This window comes from Bubalus bubalis, chromosome 6 (genome assembly GCF_019923935.1).
Source record: "Bubalus bubalis isolate 160015118507 breed Murrah chromosome 6, NDDB_SH_1, whole genome shotgun sequence".
Classification (NCBI taxonomy): domain Eukaryota; kingdom Metazoa; phylum Chordata; class Mammalia; order Artiodactyla; family Bovidae; genus Bubalus; species Bubalus bubalis.
The window spans coordinates 21,414,615-21,433,994 of NC_059162.1; the positions used below are offsets into that span (position 1 = coordinate 21,414,615).

The following is a 19,380-nucleotide window of genomic DNA, read 5'->3' on the forward strand; positions in this document are numbered from 1 at the left end:
GAGACAGTACTTTGCCAACAAAGGTCCGTCTAGTCAAGGCTATGGTTTTTCCAGTGGTGATGTATGGATGTGAAAGTTGGACTGTGAAGAAAGCTGAGCGCCGTAGAATTGATGCTTTTGAACTGTGGTTTTGGAGAAGATTCTTGAGAGTCCCTTGGACTTCAAGAAGATCCACCCAGGCCATTCTGAAGGAGATCAGTCCTGGGTGTTTGTTGGAAGGACTGATGTTGAAGGTGAAACTCCAGTACTTTGGCCACCTCATGCGAAAAGTTGAGTCACTGGAAAAGACTCTGATGCTGGGAGGGATTGGGAGCAGGAGGAGAAGGGGACGACAGAGGATGAGATGGCTGGATGGCATCACCAACTCGATGGACAAGAGTTTGGGTGAACTCCGGGAGTTGGTGATGGACAGGGAGGCCTGGCGTGCTGTGATTCATGGGGTCACAAAGAGTCGGACATGACTGAACTGAACTGAATTGAAAGATTTATTAACCAGGACACAAAGAATATAAAATAAAGACAAATGATACATTAGACATCATCAATGTTAACCATGTCATCTCAGCCAAAGATGCCACTGAAGTGGAAAAGCAAGCTACAGACAAGAAAATATTCACAAAACATAGCTTACAACCCCACCTCCCATGATTATGATGTATAATGACCTTCTCCAACCCAGGAATAATTTTTTTAAAACAACAACCAACTTTTTATTTTTTCAGATGGATAAAAGATATGAACAGGTACTTCAGAAGATATGCACATGGCCAACAAAGGATACAAGCAGTGCTCATTATTTGTAGCTGTCAGAGAAAAGGACATCAAAACCACATTGAGATACCACTACTCTTTTAGTAGCATGGCTAAAATTATAAGGAGAAGAAACTCCAACAGTATTGCAAAGAAATGGAATAACCACAACTCTCATTCATATTGTTGGGGGTAATATAAAATGGTACAACTGCTCTGGAAAAGGCTTTAATGTTTCATGAAGTTGAGTATATACTACTCTTTGGTACCAGCAATTCTTCACCTAGGTTTCTTTTTTTCCAAGAGAAATGAAAATCTATGTCTACAAAATCTCTTGTGAAGAGAATGTTCAAAGCAGCTTCATTCACAATAGCCGATACTGGAAACAGCTCAAATGCTCTCTATTGAGTGAATGGTAAACAGAGTGTGCTGTGTTACTGCCATGGAATATATCTCAACAATGAAAGAGAAATAAAATCTGCTTTACTCAACAATGGATAAAGTCAGAGAGACTATGCAGATAAAGAGGTGTGAAAAAAAACAGTATTTGCACTATGATCCCATTTCCATGACATTCTATAAGAGGCAAATATACAAATGAAAGGAGTCTGGACAGTAGTTGTTAACAAATAAATCAGAGGAAAATGACAATGACAATGATTTTAATGATTCCTCATTGCTGATTGAGTAGTCACTAAATCCAGACAAAGGGGAAAATAACAGTAGGGCTGGGAGTTCCCTTGTTGGACCAGTCTGATAGATGAAAATGTTGAGGCACTGTCAAAGTCCATATACAACTTAAGTAAAACCACCAGGTCACCAAAGCAGCAATTAGTAAAGGTTGATGGTGCCCAAAAAGACAGTTCAGGAAGAGGGAGTGTTCCAACAAATTATGGAAGGAGGCTCAGAGGTGTACTGTTATAAAGCAGCTTATACAGTGAGGAGGTAGTGGCTGTTTATTCTTCACCGATGATTGGTTGTATCAATAAAGCAGTCTTCCTCGTGATAGGAACTTGGTGAAAAGTGGTTGCTTTCAATCAATTTGGGTGAAGAGTTTTGTTTTGTTTTTGGTTTTCAGAGGCATAAACAATATAAGTTTCACTCATTTTGCAAAATAAGCTAAGGGAGCTTTTGCTTGCACAGCTAAACAGGTTTCTGTGCTCAGGGAATCTTCAAGTCTGATCTCCATTTGTGATTGACCCAAACTCCCCGCTTTGGGTCCTGCTCTCAGTATCACTTTCCTGTCTGTTGCCAGCAAAGCTGTGGTCAGGCGGAGGAATCACATGTTCGCTGTTTCCACTAGTTGGTTGTCAGAGCAGAGGGTGCTGTCGTCACCGTTCTTCATCACTTATAAGCGGTAATTGTTAAGTTCCTCCAGTAGTCCCGGCCTGATGGATACCATTTGTCTAGTGAGTGGCTGCCCACAGGCATTTAAGATCCTTGAGAGTGTAAAACGAAGGGCACTAGAGAGGTTAGTACGAGGACTAGGAAGGGAACAATGGCCAAGGACTGAAAAAGTCCTCGGAGCAGAGATTCCCAGGAGCCCAGAAGAAACCGGCAAAACAAGTCTAGGGAGGAGGAGTCGCCTATCTGATACAAGTTTTATCGGGTCTTTGTCCTGCCCATCTTGAGTAACAAAGAAACTGGGCTTTCCACCATTTACAGCACAGGCGGCTCCTTGCTGGGCTTCCCTCTGTCACAGCAGCACAGGAGAAACCACCGCCTTCAGTTTCCTCCTGCTCAGACCAGGGATGAGAACGTTGAGATGAGTACTCTGTGGGGTTACAATTGTGCAAGTTTCCAGACGAAGTAAAAAGAGAGTAGCCGTCAGGAGTGACGGATGAGAATGCCATGACTCGGATTCGAACCGAGGTTGCTGCGGCCACAACGCAGAGTACTAACCACTATACGATCACGGCGCGCCACGGCTCCTGCCGCCATCGCAGCCCTTGCTCTGACAAGGCGGACGTAAATTCCTTCCAGTCACTGAGCTGTTGCTGGACGACAACAGGTATTCATAGACTTTCTTTCATCTGCGCTCTGTTATCCAGTCCCTTCCTCTCAATTTTGATACATGGTGACTAAATCAAAACAGAAACCAAATCTTGCCTCCCCAAACAGGCACTTGCCTCTGCACAGACCTCCCGGGAAGTCTGTTTATCCTGGTCCCCACCTCGCCGGCTTCTTTCCCGGCTCTTCGCGTTTGTCCTTTCAGACCGATCCCCCGCACCCCTGGTTCCCGCTCCCGCCCCACCGACCGCGGACCAGCGGAGGGAGGGCAGCGCCAGCGAAGCAATCGGAGAGCCGTCACAGGGCCCACCGGGGGTTCAGCTTCCCTCAGGCCACCTCGGCTCAGGCCCGGGGCGTCTCGGGGGCGCTGCATCTGCGGCGAGTGTGGAGCCAGGCGCGGCGGGGACGAACAGCTGCCCTTCTGGCTTCGGAATCGCCCGACTCCCGGCTTCCCCACAAGAACCAGCGCACTGCGTCGAAGTCAGTTCTCCGGCTGTCCGAGGGTTTGAGAGGGTGTAGCACTCCAGTGTTCCTGCCTGGAGAATCCCAGGGACGGGGGAGCCTGGTGGGCTGCCGTCTATGGGGTCGCACAGAGTCGGACACGACTGAAGCGACTTAGCAGCAGCAGCAGCAGTCCGGGGAAAGCCCTGTGGCTCCTCCTAGCGTGGAAGGGCTGTTTCTTCTCTGCGGCGTTGAGAGAGTTGTGCCATTCGTTAGTCTCTGTGGCGCAATCGGTTAGCGCGTTCGGCTGTTAACCGAAAGGTTGGTGGTTCAAGCCCACCCAGGGACGTCCTCCATTTACGTTTTTAGAACTTAGAGGTTTTCTTGGCTCTTCTCTGCCCATCCCCTACTGTAAAAGCCGAAAAAGCCTCCTCCTCTTGTCTGCTGTGTCTTGTCCACCTGACAGGGACAGTAGGCAGGATCAGAAGACCATCACCGAGCCGTACAGAAGAGCTCACCCGGAAAATAAAGTGAAAGTGAAAGTCGCTCAGTCGTGTCCGACTCTTTGCGACCCCATGGACTGTCCATTGAATTCTCCAGGCCAGAATACTGGAGTGGGTAGCCTTTCCCTTCTCCAGGTAATCTTCCCAACCTAGGAATCGAACCCAGGTCTCCCTCATTGCAGGTGGATTCTTTACCAACTGAGCTATCAGGGAAGCCGCAACGGGAAAATAGGTCCCCTGGAAATTTCTGGGATGTCATGGTTACTTTGTGAATTGCTTTTAACGAGGGAGTTACTACAGTCTTTTTTTCTGCAGGTACTATTAAAATAGAGTATTTATTTAACCCTTTCCATATGCTTTTGAAATTAAGCTGTTTTTATGATTTCATGGTTACAAATAATGCTGTAGTCATCCTTTCACACACATGGTTGGTCCCTTCTATAAGGTCTTCTATAGCGAAGAGTCCTGGAAGAGTAACTGCTCTGTCACATAGTGTTTACACGGTTCGTATACAATTCCATTTCTGCTAACACATGTTGGAACATGAGAATGTTGCAGTCACTTTAGATGACATCTAAAAGTATTTACAAATAATCGTAAGTGGAATAGCTGAGTACTCTGGTTTCTAGAATTATAAGTGTTAATTCCCGTTGAAAGATATTACCTCTCTAGTACATTTAATATACTTGAACACATAAATTTAAAATTTTGTGTTTATTGGATGCAGTATTTGTTTATTTGATCAGTACAACCACTAGAGGAAATTAAGGAAGTGCAATTTAATTTGGATTTTCAAGTCAATAGCAACCCAAGACTTGTATAGAGTAGACTATTATGTTATTATTATTTTCTACATTATGAGAAAATGTGAAAGAAAATATATAGTCACTTTTAGACCAAATTATTAAATCATTCTAACTTTTCTGAGTCACCTCAAAAAAAATGACATAAATCTTTCCAATACCATTATATATAAAATATTTAAATTACATAACTTCTTAAATATATTAAGATGCATTTTGTAATCAATTTCATTTCTTTCTTTTTTTTTTTCCAAGTAACCAAGAACATCAATTGACTCCATAGCTAAATCTTTTATTTTCTCATATTAGGAATTCAGCAGCATATTTTTCTTTCAGGAAATACTGCATTTAAATATAGGCATAAAGCTCTTTCTCTAGAAATTCTTAATTTTCTCATTTAAAATTTATATTTAAAGTCATGTAAATGATTATTACTTTCCCTAAACTAATTGGGGCAGTAGCTCCTGTAAATTTTTAGATACCTAATTTGTCCTTTCTCTCTGGAGGAAGAGAAAGTATATCGATTTGTTTCTAAGAAAATCTATTTAAAAGGAGAAAATTCCATCAAAATGAGGGTATTATTTAAAGTGAAAGCAGAGGCAATGATATCTAGCAAAACCACTTGCCAGTGAGGGAAACAAAATGAAATAATTAAGCAACATTATTGTTAATGTTGATGGACCCTCATTGCTGAAACAGAGAAGGCAATGGCAACCCACTGCAATAATCTTGCCTGGAAAATCCCATGGATGGAGGAGCTTGGTAGGCTACAGTCCATGGGGTCGCTAAGAGTCGGACACAACTGAGGGACTTCACTTTCACTTTTCACTTTCATGCATTGCAGAAGGAAATGGCAACCCACTCCAGTGTTCTTGCCTGGAGGATCCCAGGGACGGGGGAGCCTGGTGGGCTGCCATCTATGGGGTTGCAAAGAGTTGGACATGACTGAAGCGACTTAGTAGCAGCAGCAGCAGCATTACTGAAAATCAGAGTAATTCTGTGATACACTTATGAGTCTCCAGTGTATGCATCTGTGCATGAAGTCATTGCTTTTCATCTGTTCTTGTTTAGGACTGAACTTGCTACCGTTCTGGAAGTATTCAGTCTTGATTAGCAGAGCCATCACAAGCGCTCATGTTGCTGACTCGTTGCTTTTTTGTAAAGACATAAATGTCTCTTCCTCAGCTTTCTGTTGTCTGATTTCAACAATCCTTAAAGGTCATTTATATGATTTTTTCAGTTATTTAGAAACTTGAGTATACCAATGAAAGAGAGCTACCTATTGCATGCTGAAACATGCATCAGTATTCTTCCTGTACTACTTCTTTTTAAGTGTAGCTATTTATTAATTTTAAGAGTTCCTTATGGGGGGAACCATTGTGTATTAAGATCATCCTTGTTTTAGATATTCCCATTTTGAAGTTATTGACCACTATTGATTGGGCTCATATGGTTTTTACTAAATTGTGGAAAGACAAGAGGTGGACACCTTTTCCCTGCTGCAGTGTTATTATTTCATACTAATGAAATGCCAGAATCCTCAGGACAAGCAGCAATTGAAAAAGACTCACAGCCCAGATTAGCTGTCAACTTCTACCTCACAGGGAATGGATCCCTGTCAACCAACACTCAACATGGATTATCCCCAAAAGTTCATTCTTAAAATTACAAGCAGAATCCCACAGTGACGGAAGAAAGTAACGATGCACAAATGAGAGGAAGAAAAAAGACTTGTCCAATAAACACACTTGGTATGTAAAAGCCAAAGAGCTCAATTTTGCTCATGGGGTTCAACAGTAGAACAGAGCAAACATGAGCCACTAGATCCAAGGGTCCAGCTCTGAAGGAGGAGCCCATCAGGGGCAGGACTCTATTGACTCTGGTGATGTGCTAATTTTTATGGAGGTAGGGGGGAAAAAAAGGAATAATAGACAAATTCAAATGCCAGTTCCCCATTTTATAGGAGGGAGGATAGGCACTAGATTATTTTCATCAAGCCCAAATGTAAATAAAAGAGGAAAGGGAGAAAGATAAAACATCCAGGATCAGCGAGATTTTTCTCCTCGGATAAGTTGCTTGGTAGGAAGCTGTCAAAGAAGTCATTCTGGCCAGTCTTCTCTGGACCTCCTTGACTAAGTCATTAGAGAAAGCATATACAGTTATTGGAAGACTCTAAAAATATTGAATGTTTAGTTTTCCAACATAGAATATAGAATACATCTGTGTAATGTCCACAGTGTCCGTCTGCTGTCCCTCTCCTTAGTTGTGTCTGGAGGGCACTGCTCCCTTTATTAGTTAGAATATTGTAGAGAGATATATAGAAAGATCATTGTATTGGCAAGTAAATGAAGACAAGAACATTGAAAGATTAGAAAATAAATTGGAATATGACTCAGTCTCACTTCTGTAGAAAGCAAATTGGCAGGATTTGCCAACATAAGAAGCGTATAAACACTGAAGGTAGCAATTGCACATCTAGTTCTCTAGACTATGGAAATACCTGCAAAAGTGGTCAATGGTATGTGTACAATCATGATGGCTGCAGCAACTTCATAATCCTAAAACCATGAAACCAAGTAATACACAAACTATGGAAGAAATACCCTTATCAAAAATAATGCAGAGGATAATTATGATGATGATTTCTCTGATAACATAATTGATAGAGCAAATACTAATCACTGGTCTCCTATTAAAAGTGAAAAACTTGAGGCAAATATATTTTAACTTACTGTCCAAGCCTTAAAAGACTGAATACATATTTCACCCCAGCAGGACATGGATTCTTAGGTCTCTTTTCACAGTTCCTCAGTTAAGAACACTCTTACAGAAGGTGTTTTGTGCGGACAGAGCTAGCACTAACCTGGCAGTAGTTGTAAGGTCGATAGGACCCAGAATAGAATACCATGAATGAAATGGAATAAAAGCCACTCCCACCATTCTTGGATGGGCTAGAACCTATGGATGGGCTAGAACCTTGGATGGGCTGCAGCCTCCCGGCTAACAGCCTAGTGCATTAATAGTGTGCACCAGAGACCGTAGTAGTCACATTTTCTGGACTCCATATGGAGCACCTGCCTGAGTGAATGCCAAGTCACTCAACTGTATCCAAGTCTTTGTGATGCCATGGTCTGTATCCTTCCAGGCCTCCTCTGTACCTGGGATTACCCAGGCAAGAATACTGGAGTAGGTTGCCAAATCCTCCTCCAGGGGATCTTCCCAAACCCTTCTCTCCTGCATTAGCAGCTGAATTCTTTCCATGGAGCCACCTGGGAAGCCCTGGAGTAGACACAGACTAACTCCCAGGATTGGTAGGGAGGAGTAGGAAAGAATTTGTGCTTCTACCCCTCCCTCGATCCCTTTCTTGTCCACTCTCTCCTGGGTCTTCTTCCCATCCCTACAACTGAGAAATTCTCATATACAGACATCTGTGAAGAAAGACCCAACTAATCTGTGCTCAGGAAAACAAGCTCTGGGTTGTAAAAATGGTTCTGCCCTTGTGTGGCCTTGGATAAAGTAAATCTTTTATGCCTCACTTATTTCATCTGTAAAATGGGAGCCATAAGAGCATTCTACTTCATTTTGTTGATTTTAGATGTGCCTGGACTTAATTACTACTGGATCAATAATGTTATATGCAGAGAAATCATAGACAAGACAATTTTCATTATCCTTTTCATCTTTTGACAATCACTATCCTTATTTATTTCACCTTAAATTAGTTTTGCATCTTTTAAAAACTCTTGCATTCAATATGTCATTCCTTTTTGTTGCTAAGTAGTAATCCATTGCGTAGATATTTTACAGTTTCTTTATCATTCTCCTGATGTTGGATATTTGGATTGTTTTAAGTTTTGGTTGTTGTGAAAAAGCTTCTAGGGGCATTCTTATTATAAAGTGTTTTTGTGGGCATACTCCCCTTCCCCATTTCTCTGGGTTGACTACTTGAGGAAGGATCTAATGGAAACTAAGAGGAAGGGTAAGTATTTAATTTTACAAGAAACTGCCTAAATATTTCCCCAAATGCTTTTACCAATTTATAGTTACATCAACACATGTATGAGAGCTATGGTTGTTGACAAAAATTCTCTCCTTGACCAAACTCTAGATCAGGCTCCTCTGAACTCTCTTCTCAACTAGAGCCTGAATTTCAGTCTTCAGAATTGGTCTTTGCATTGTCCTATTTGAGCACAAATCCTGCTAAGTCATTTTAAACAGAACACCCCTATCATAATACCTGAGAAGGCTCCTACGCCTCCACCACCACCACACCCCAGCTGATCCCTGATCACTTTGGCTGGCATTCAGCAAGAATCCCTTAGGTTGGCTTAGCATAATCTCCCTGTAACTCCTCATGTTTCCTCTTAGTAATGTTCTGTCCACTAACCCTCACCCTGCTTCTTGGCTATAAATTCCCACTTTTCTTTGCTGTTTTCACAGTTGAGCCTGATCTTTGTCTCTTACCACTAGCCCACATTGCAGGAGTCCCCCTGCTACATATAATACATATTTATTTGAGTTCCACAAACAATGCATTGAAAAAAAAATGGGCCCAATCTGAGGGTCAAACCTAGCCGCTGAAGTAGCCCTGGGTGTGAGATATTTTCAGTAGTGTGTGGTTGTTTTGTCTAGTTTCCCCCACACCTACAAGTCCTCACTTTAGAACTCTTCAGAAATCACTTTCTTGGCTAAAAGATTTTACAGTACTCTTACCCCAAGTAAGGGCTTCCCTGGTAGCACAGAATCTGCCTGCAATGTGGGAGACTTGAGTTCAATCTCTGGGATCTCTGGGTCAGGAAGAGAAGGAAATGGCAACCCACTCCAGTATTCTTGCCTGGAAAATCCCATGGACAGAGGAGCTTGCCAGGCTACAGTACATGGGGTGGCAAAGAGTTGGACACGACTGAGCGACTAACACACACACATACACCCCAAGTAAGTGCGTTTAAAAAAATAGACTTAGCATTGAAACATGTATATTACCATATGTAAAATAGATGACCAGTGCAAGTTTGATGCATGAAGAAGGGCACTCAAAGCAGGTGCTCTGGGACAACCCAGAGGGTGGGATGGGGTGGGGAGGGAGTAGGGAGGGGGGTTCAGGATGGGGGGACACATGTACACCCATGGCTGATTCATGTCAGTGTGTGGCAAAAACCACCACAATATTGTAATTAGCCTCCAATTAAAATAAATAATTAAAAAAAATAGACTTACCTGCTGCATGCTTGGAATCCATTCAAAGCCAAGGGAGAGAAGCTCAAGTGCTACAAGTTCAACTGCTGCCCATTTGAGGAGGAAAAGGGGCTGCTTACTCACTGGCCGCTGGTCCCAGGTTGTCTGCTTTGGCTCCAGTTGCTGACGGGATCCACCATCCACCTTCACCTGCATCGGGAGGACCTGGTCCCTGCGGACACCCACTTCATCTTCAGGGTGCTTTTCAGTTCAGTTCAGTTCCGTCACTCAGTCATGTCCGACTCTTTGAGACCCCATGGACTGCAGCAGGCCAGGCCTCCCTGTCCATCACCAACTCCTTGAGCTTACTCAAACTCATGTCCATTGAGTCAGTGATGCCATCCAACCGTCTCATCCTGTCTTTCCCTTCTCCTCCTGCCTTCAATCTTTCCCAGCATCACAGTCTTTTCAGATGAGTCAGTTCTTCGCATCAGGTGGCCAAAGTATTGGAGTTTCAGCTTCAACATCAGTCCTTCCAATGAATATTCAGGACTGATTTCCTTTAGGATGGACCGGATGGACTTGGATATCCTTGCAGTCCAAGGGACTCTCAAGAGTCTTCTCCAACACCACAGTTCAAAAGCATCAATTCTTCAGTGTTCAGCTTTCTTTATAGTCCAACTCTCACATCCATACACGCCTACTGGAAAAACCATAGCTTTGACTAGATGGACCTTTATTGGCAAAGTAATGTCTTTGCTTTTTTAATATGCTGTCTAGACTGGTCATAGCTTTTCTTCCAAGGAGTAAGCGTCTTTTAATTTCATGGCTGCAATCCCTGTCTGCAGTGATTTTGGGGCCCAAGAAAATAAAGTCTGTCACTGTTTCCACTGTTTCCCCATCTATTTGCCATGAAGTGATAAGACCAGATGCCATGATCTTAGTCTTCTGAATGTTGAGCTTTAAGCCAACTGTTTCACTCTCCTCTTTCACTTTCATCAAGAGGCTCTTTAGTTCTTTTTCACTTTCTGCCATAAGGGTGGTGTCACCTGCATATCTGAGGTTATTTATATTTCTCCCAGCAATCTTGATTCCAGCTTGTGCTTCATTCAGCCCAGCATTTCTCATGATGTATTCTGCATATAAGTTAAATAAGCAGGGTGACAATATACAGCCTTAATGTACTCCTTTCCCTATTTGGAAACAGTCTATTGTTCCATGACCAGTTCTAACTGTTGCTTCCTGACCTGCGTACAGATTTTTCAAGAGGCAGGTCAGGTGGTCTGGTATTCCCATCTCTTTCAGAATTTTCCAGAGTTCGTTGTGGTCCACACAGTCAAAGGCTTTGGCATAGTCAATAAAGCAGAAATAGATGTTTTTCCAGAACTCTCTTGCTTTTTTGATGATCTAACGGGTCTTGGTAATTTGATCTCTTGTTCCTCTGCCTTTTCTAAAACCAGCTTGAACATCTGGAAGTTCACGGTTCATGTGCTATTGAAGTCTGACTTGGAGAATTTTGAGCATTACTTTGCTAGTGTGTGAGATGAGTGCAATTGTGCAGTAGTTTGATCATTCTTTGGCATTGCCTTTCTTTGGGATTGAAATGAAAACAGAGCTTTTCCAGTCCTGTGGCCACTGCTGAGTTTTCCAAATTTGCTGGCATATCGAGTGCAGCACTTTCACAGCATCATCTTTTAGGATTTAAAATAGCTCAGTTGGAATTCCATCACCTCCACTAGCTTTGTTCATAGTGATGCTTCCTAAGGCCTACTTGACTTCACATTCCAGGATATCTGGCTCTAGGTTGGTGATCACACCGTGATTATCTGGGTTGTGAAGATTTTTTGTATAGTTCTTCTGTGTATTCTTGCCACCGCTTCTTAATATCTTCTGCTTCTGTTATGTCCACACCCTCTCTGTCCTATATTGAGTCCATCTTTGCATGAAATGTTCCCTTGGTATCTCTAATTTTCTTGAAGAGATCTCTAGTCTTTCCCATTCTATTGTTTCCCTTTTTCTTTGCATTGATCACTGAGGAAGGCTTTCTTATCTCTCCTTGCTGTTCTTTGGAACTCTGCATTCAAATAGGTATATCTTTGCTTTTCTCCTTTGTCTTTTGCTTCTCTTCTTTTCTCAACTATTTGTAAGGCTTCCTCAGACAACCATTTTGCCTTTTTGCATTTCTTTTTCTTAGGGATGGTTCTGATTACCACCTCCTGTATATATCACGAACCTCTGTCCATAGTTCTTCAGGCTTTCTATCAGATCTAATCCCTTGAATCTATTTCTCACTTCCATTGTGTAATCATTAGGGATTTGATTTAGATCATACCTGAATGGTCTAGTGGTTTCCCTACTTTCTTCAACTTAAGTCTGAATTTTGCATTAAGGAGTTCATGGTCTGTGCCACAGTCAGCTTCCAGTCTTGTTTTTGCTGACTGTATAGAGCTTCTCCACCTTTGGCTGCAAAGAATACAATCCATCTGATTTCAGTATTGACCATCTGGTGATGTCCATATGTAGAGTCTTCTCTTGTGTTGTTGGAAGAGGATGTTTGCTATGATCATTGTGTTCTCTTGGCAAAACTCTATTAGCCTTTGCCCTGCTTCATTCTGTACTCCAAGGCCAAATGTGCCTATTACTCCAGGTATTTCTTGACTCTAGTCTTGGCATTCCAGTCCCCTATAATGAAAAGGACATCTTTTTTGGGTGTTAGTTCTAGAAGGTCTTGTAGGTCTTCATAGAACCATTCAACTTCAGCTTCTTCAGTATTACTGGTTGGGGCATAGACTTGTATTACTGTGATATTGAATGGTTTGCCTTGGAAATGAACAGAGATCATTCTTTCATTTTTGAGATTGCATCCAAGTATTGCATTTTGGACTCTTTTGTTGACTATAATGGCTACTCTATTTCTTCCAAGGGATTCTTGCCCACAGTAGTAGATATAATGCTCATTCGAGTTAAATTCACCCATTCCAGTGCATTTTAGTTCACTGATTCCTAAAATGTCGATGTTCACTCTTGCGATCTCCTGTTTGACCACTTCCAATTTGCCTTGATTCATGGACCTAACATTCCAGATTCCTATGCAATATTGCTCTTTACAACATCGGACTTTACATCTCATCACCAGTCACATCCACAACTGGGTATTGTTTTTGCTTTGGCTCTGTCTCTTCATTCTTTCTGGAGTCTCCTCTGATCTCCAGTAGCATACTGGGCACCTACTGACCTGGGGAATTAATCTTTCAGTGTCCTATCTTTTTGCCTTTTCATACTGATGGCATCACCGACTGGATGGTCAGGGGTTTGGGTGGACTCCGGGAGTTGGTGAATGGACAGGGAGGCTTGGCATGCTGTGATTCATGGAGTCACAAAGAGTCGGACACGACTGAGCGACTGAACTGAACTGAACTGTTCATGAGGTTCTCAAGGCAAGAATACTGAAGTGGTTTGCCATTCCCTTCTCCAGTGGACCATGTTTTGTCACAACTCTCCACCATGACCTGGGTGGCCCTACACAGCATGGCTCGTAGTTTCATTGTTAGACAAGGTTGTGGTCCATGTGATCAGATTGGTTAATTTCCTGTGATTGTGGTTTTCAGTCTGTCTGTCCTTATCCATCAGAGGGCAGACAGGGTGCTTTTAGATGAGGAAATCACTGAGGATTTCTTTTCCCTTAACGTATTTCCACCTCTCCCTCCGTCTGAAGATCGTTTTTGGATCCTGACTGGACAGAACTTTAAAGGAGAGGCCGCCCTTCTCCTACCGGTCTCTTCCTGCTCTGATGTTACTTCCCCGGGGGTCAGAACTAGGCGAGCAGCGGGTGCCAGAGAACCACAAAGTCTCCGCGTGTGCCCGAGAGCACCTGCGCCTCTCAGGCTCCAGGCAGTTTGAATCCACTCTGCCCGAAGGTCCTCCGCCAGAGTCGCACGTGGTGTGCGGCTCCGATCCCGCGACAGCGGCTGCGCTGAGGAGGCCCGGCGGTCTAGGACCTGCCTGGGAGAGGCAGATTTTGACAGACTAAGCCTAGAAAAGCCTCAACGGCTGCCAAAATCCACTCACCCGAGGTTAAAAGTGTCAAACCCTAAAGTCAGTTGAATCAATCTCCACGCCTGTATCAGGAGAGTCGAGGACGAAATCAGATCAAGAAAAAGATTTTGTGGATGAAAATCCACCATTAGTCTAAATTTTAGCTCTCTCCAATTCCCTAGTTCTCTGACCTCTTGACCCAGATTGAAAGGGTTTCTGTGATTAGATCAGTCCATCTGGATAATCTCCCCATTTCAAGATCAACTTTGTTACATCTACAGAAGTACTTTTGCCACTTAACATAATTATGCAAATAGCAACCATAAGAAACCAGGAGTGGTTATACTAGTATCAGACAAAATAGACAGGAGACTTTACAATGAGAGGATGTTACCAGCGATTAACAGTGATGTTTTATAATGATAAAAGGGTTAATACATCAGGAAGATAGAACCGTTTTAAACATAGTGTATATAACAGAGTCCCATAATACATGAAGCAACAACTGACGGACTGACAGAATCAAAGGGAGAAATAGACAATTCCACAATAATTACTGGAGACTTCAACACCACACTTTGAATAGTGGATAGAACAATCAGGCAGAAGAATAACAAGTAGACATAAGAATTAAATAACATGACCTTACAGACACCTGTAGACACTCCACCCAACAAGAGCGGAAACTATACATGAAGCCATAAAATAAGCCGAAATACATTTAAAAGGACTGAAGTCATATATAATTTGGGACACACCAAAACTAGTCTAGAACAAGGGTGGCAAGGGGGTTGGGTAGTTTGTCTTTCTTCCTTCACTTTGTCATGAATGTTCAGGGGCTCCTATGGAGGTGGCAGTGGTCAGACATGTGTAGGCCACCTGGAAAAGCTAGGCAGATACATATTTCAGGGAAGTTGCCCTAGTCTAAGGCTTCCAAAACCAGGGAGGAATTGATATGTAGGAAGTAAGCTGAGGTCAGAGGATGACTTTCTGTCTTGCTTATCTGTGCCTCTTTTTAAAACCTCAGCTTCTTAAGAAAAAAGGGGGAAAAAAAAAAAAACCCACCTCAGCTTCTATGTCACTAAATCTGACTGCACTGGAGTGTTGTAGGTTACCACCAACCACCACAGACCTTAATGTTTACTATGACCTTGATGTTTACTAAACCACCATAGACCTTGATGTTTACTAAACATAGATCTTGATGTTTACTTTGTCTGAGACAACAAATACAGGTCAGTAGCTTTGGGTCAAGACAAACTATCAATCAAAGTTCTATGAAAACTGCTCTAGACATAAGGAATAGCACTTGCTTACAAGTCATCCCAAATTAGGGGGCCACTACAGATGTTCAATGGAGAAGGCAATGGCACCCCACTTCCAGTACTCTTGCCTGGAAAATCTCATGGATGGAGGAGCCTGGTAGGCTGCAGTCCATGAGGTCGCTAAGAGTCAGACACGACTGAGTGACTTCACTTTCACTTTTCACTTTCATGCATTGGAGAAGGAGATGGCAACCCACTCCAGTATTCTTGCCTGGAGAATCCCAGGGACGGGGGAGCCTGGTGGGCCACCGTCTATGGGGTTGCACAGAGTCGGACATGACTGAAGCAACTTAGCAGAATAGATGTTCAAAGAAACATACAAAAACTATGTCAGTGACTTTGACAAGTTGGAAAGAAGCCCTGTGGTGCTAGGATGACATTCACAAGTGACAAGCACAAAATCTTATATACAGATTAAAACACAAAGCAACCCACAGGAGAAGAGGAGGATGGGGATGAGAAAGTGAGGTCAAACCTGATTTCAAGTTTAATGAGAAGCCTATATGCTTTCCCAGCAAGGGAAAAGAAGACTCCATAACACTGGTTTACAGCAAGAACGTAATTAAGACACAATCTGGGGACTTTTCTAGTGGCCCAGTGGTTAAGAATCTACCTTGCAATGTAGGGGACAAAAGTTCCACCCCTGGTGGGGGAACTAAGATTCCACATGCCATGGAGCAACTAAGGCAGCAAGCCACAGCTAGAGAATCGATGCAATGCAATGAAAGGTCCCACATGTTGCAACCAAATAATAAAAAAGGCACAATTTGCTCAGTAGTCCTTGTAAATTAAATTGTTACCTAAAAGCAAATTCATGTGCTCAACACACAATGAGGCCAAACAATACCAAAACATTGGCGTCTGGAAAAGAGAAAAGTTCATTGTGGGGCCATGCAAGGAGAGGGATGGTTCATGCCTTAAAAACACAGAACTCACCCAAAGCTTTTGGCAAAGCCCTTTTATATGAATAGTGAGGGAGGGATGTGGTTAGTTGTTGCAAACTTCTTGGTGTCAGAGAATTTGTTCTTGAGTTCAGGTCATGATCAGGTAATGATGTTCCTGTGAATCTCTTCCAAACGAATGTTATTCTCTGTTTTTACAAGAAAGGGCAAGGTTCCAAAACACAGCTTTCATCCTCTAAAGTCTTGCTTCTGGTTAAGAGAAAGCAGATCTCAGTTGGCGGCTTGCACAGGGCAAGGTCCCCAGATCATGCCCAGCAGTCATCGCTGAGGGAGCCAGTGCCCAACCCACTGACCCTCAGGCTTCTCAGGTCCCCCAAATGGGGGTGGGGTGGGAGGTGGGAGTCACGAAGACTGTGACCCAGGCAGACTGACACTACGATTAGGTCGCAGAGACAGGGATGTGTGGGGTGGTCGCTAAGTCGTCGCTAAGTTGCTTCAGTCGTGTCCGACTCTGTATGACCCCATAGACAACAGCCCACCAGACTCCCCTGTCCCTGGGATTCTCCAGGCAAGAACACTGGAGTGGGTTGCCATTTCCTTCTCCAATGCATGAAAGTGAAAAGTGAAAGTGAAGTTGCTCAGTCGTGTCCGACTCTAGCGACCCCATGGACTGCAGCCTACCAGGCTCCTCCAGTCCATGGGATTTTTCGGGCAAGAGTACTGGAGTGGGGTGCCATTGTCTTCTCCAGTGTGGGGTGGGGGTGCGCGGAATTCACTGCTGCCTCAAGGCCTGGGCCCAGTCAGTGGGCAGCCTTGGTGAGGGCCCTGGAGCCCTACAAGACACAGCGCCCAGCCTGTTCCCTGGGCTCCCTGCTCACCCGCTGGCCCAAGGCCAGGTGAGCTGGAAGGCCCCAGGGAGAAGGCTGGGATCCACTTCTTACCTCACTTTCCACCTGATGACCACCACTCCGCCGACTGTTGGCTGAGTCACTCACTGATGAAAGCTCACTGACAGCTTCTCACTTGTGGACACAGCCACCGCGGCACCGACCAGGGCTAAGCAGAACTACTGAAGACACCCGCAGTAACCGTGCTGCTAACGGTGTGGGGTAATGGCACACAGCAACAGCCTGTGCTAAGCGCTGCACTCAGCCGGGCTGTGTTACAGTCACTGTATTATACTCGAGATTTTTTTCTCCTACAATATTAAACTGGTGTGAAAAGACTAGAGAAACAAAGAACAACAAGACTATCTAAAAGTTTTCCATTTTTCTATAAGAAAAAGTGTCTTCATGATAGTCCTTAAACAATGAAAGAATTGGAAAAATCTCAATTCATGTTTTCTGTGCTTGCAAGAGTAAACATTATGCTGCTACTGCTGCTGCTAAGTCGCTTCAGTTGTGTCCGACTCTGTGCGACCCCATAGACAGCAGCCCACCAGGCTCCCCCGTCCCTGGGATTCTCCAGGCAAGAATGCTGGAGTAGGTTGTCATTTCCTTCTCCAATGCATGAAAGGGAAAGTGAAGTCACTCAGTCGTGTCCGACTCTTCGCGACCCCATGGTCTGCAGCCTACCAGGCTCCTCCGTCCATGGGATTTTCCAGGCAAGAGTACTGGAGTGGGGTGCCATTGCCTTCTCCAAACATTATGAAACAGGCTTAAATTTTAGAAAGAGATAGTTCTGTGGTATCAGTACAAGGGTACACAAATATGGTGAGTGGCTGCTGAGGGAATGTCCCCATCAGTGTGACCTTCAGAACAGACCAGATGACCTTTAGTATCAGTATGGCCTAGTCCACTGGAAGACAGGAGCTCCTGAGATTCCATGACACCCCCACCTTCCAGTTCTGTTATTGCAGCTCCACATGGTTACCTGCCAAGCTGGGTCCTCCCTTTGGCACTCTTGTCAGAGCCTGACCTCTGAGCTTTGGCTTCTTGTGCCTTATTTTTGCAGTTAAAGATTCTCAGAGTTGTGGGATGCTGACAAAGTCTAGACCAAAAGTAAGTAATAAATTATATCTATATTCTTTACAAACCTGTTAAAAGACATTTCTTCACTTAATGAAAATTTATTAAGGTATAATTTATGTACTATAATACTCACCCAGTATCATTGTATGCTTCAGTGATTTCAGTAATTTACCAGGAAGTACATCCATCACCATAATTCATTCATTTGTCTCTAATTTCTTATTTCTTTGGGTTTCTTCTCCCCAGGCTCTGGCTCTACCTAGTCCACCCTAAGCTTTAGCATGGTAGTATCTCTCACCACTTTCTCTGGTCCGAGGACAAAAATGGGCATCCTGGAAACCAACCAGTGCTTGAGCTCCCAGCTGGAAAAAAGGAAACAGGACTTTCAAAAACTCACAGAGAAATTCCTCATGTCCCAAGCTACTGTTTACTCCCTGGCCAGTTGCAATAATACTGTGAGTCCTCAGGGCACAGTCACCATAGTGATAAAAGATCGTCCATCTTTCCCCAAAGAAACTAAACAAGCTCCAGACTTTCTTTTCCCTCCTTCATCAAAATAATCTCTTCCTTACTACACTCCTAGAAAGGTAGAAACAGGTAGTTTACCCCTACTTTGCAGAGGATGGAGACACTGAGGCACGAAGGAGTAAAGTTTGCCGTGAGAGTGTAGGGAGAATGAGGCTTAGATCTCATTCAGGCGCTAAACTTTCTTTTCTCTCCCAGGAATACATTTCAGATTTTATAAACATATAATATAATATCAGATTCTATAAACATATAATACCATTGTTGGCTTAAATGTCTTAGGATTAATTCAAATTTTTTGCAGCTCATCCATTTGCAAAGCACTGTGCTAGCTGCATGAGGGGAGAATGAAGTGATAGGATATCCTGCCTACCTTAAAGGAGCTTAAAGCTGTATGCTCCCAACTGAACCATAGGAATCGGAGATGAGAACACCAATAGCAGACAACAAGGGAAGTCCTGGTGTCTGGAGCAAGATCCTTCCCCCGTATATGTTCAAAGAAGACATTCCTCACACTCTTGTGAGATTGAGGGTATTTCCTGGAACTCAGAGGCTCCTTAACACCTTTGCTGTCTCTCCCTGAATATGAATTTGTAGACAGCAAGCAAGTCCAGGATCTGGACTTTGAGACACACGGCCCAAATGAGGCCAAGTGGAGGAGACCTTCAGTCCCAGGAATGGGCCAGGTCAGTGAAGAAGCTAGCACTTCATGCTCCACAGCCAGCCTTCACATTTGAAAACCCACTGGAGCATCTCAAGCCTGTTCAAGATTGAGAGGACAGGTAAAGAAGGACAGGGATATAAGGAGGCGATTCTTAGAGACACTGAAGTTGTTTGCTTTCAATTTTCTATGATTATTTTTCAATAAACCAATGGGGGATAAAATTTTCTATCCAACTTACTGATATGGACTAAAAAGTTAAAATTAGCTCTCGGCCCTA

The 19,380-nt window shown here is 43.4% G+C and overlaps 2 non-coding genes across 2 annotated transcripts; one reads left to right on the top strand and one right to left on the bottom strand.

Moving 5' to 3' along the window:
* Positions 1–2,597: 2,597 nt before the first annotated feature.
* On the bottom strand, positions 2,598–2,669 carry TRNAH-GUG. The gene has a single exon. It is a non-coding gene; the product is annotated as a tRNA-His (tRNA).
* Positions 2,670–3,476: 807 nt separating this feature from the next.
* On the top strand, positions 3,477–3,550 carry TRNAN-GUU. Its single transcript has one exon. It is a non-coding gene; the product is annotated as a tRNA-Asn (tRNA).
* Positions 3,551–19,380: the final 15,830 nt, after the last annotated feature.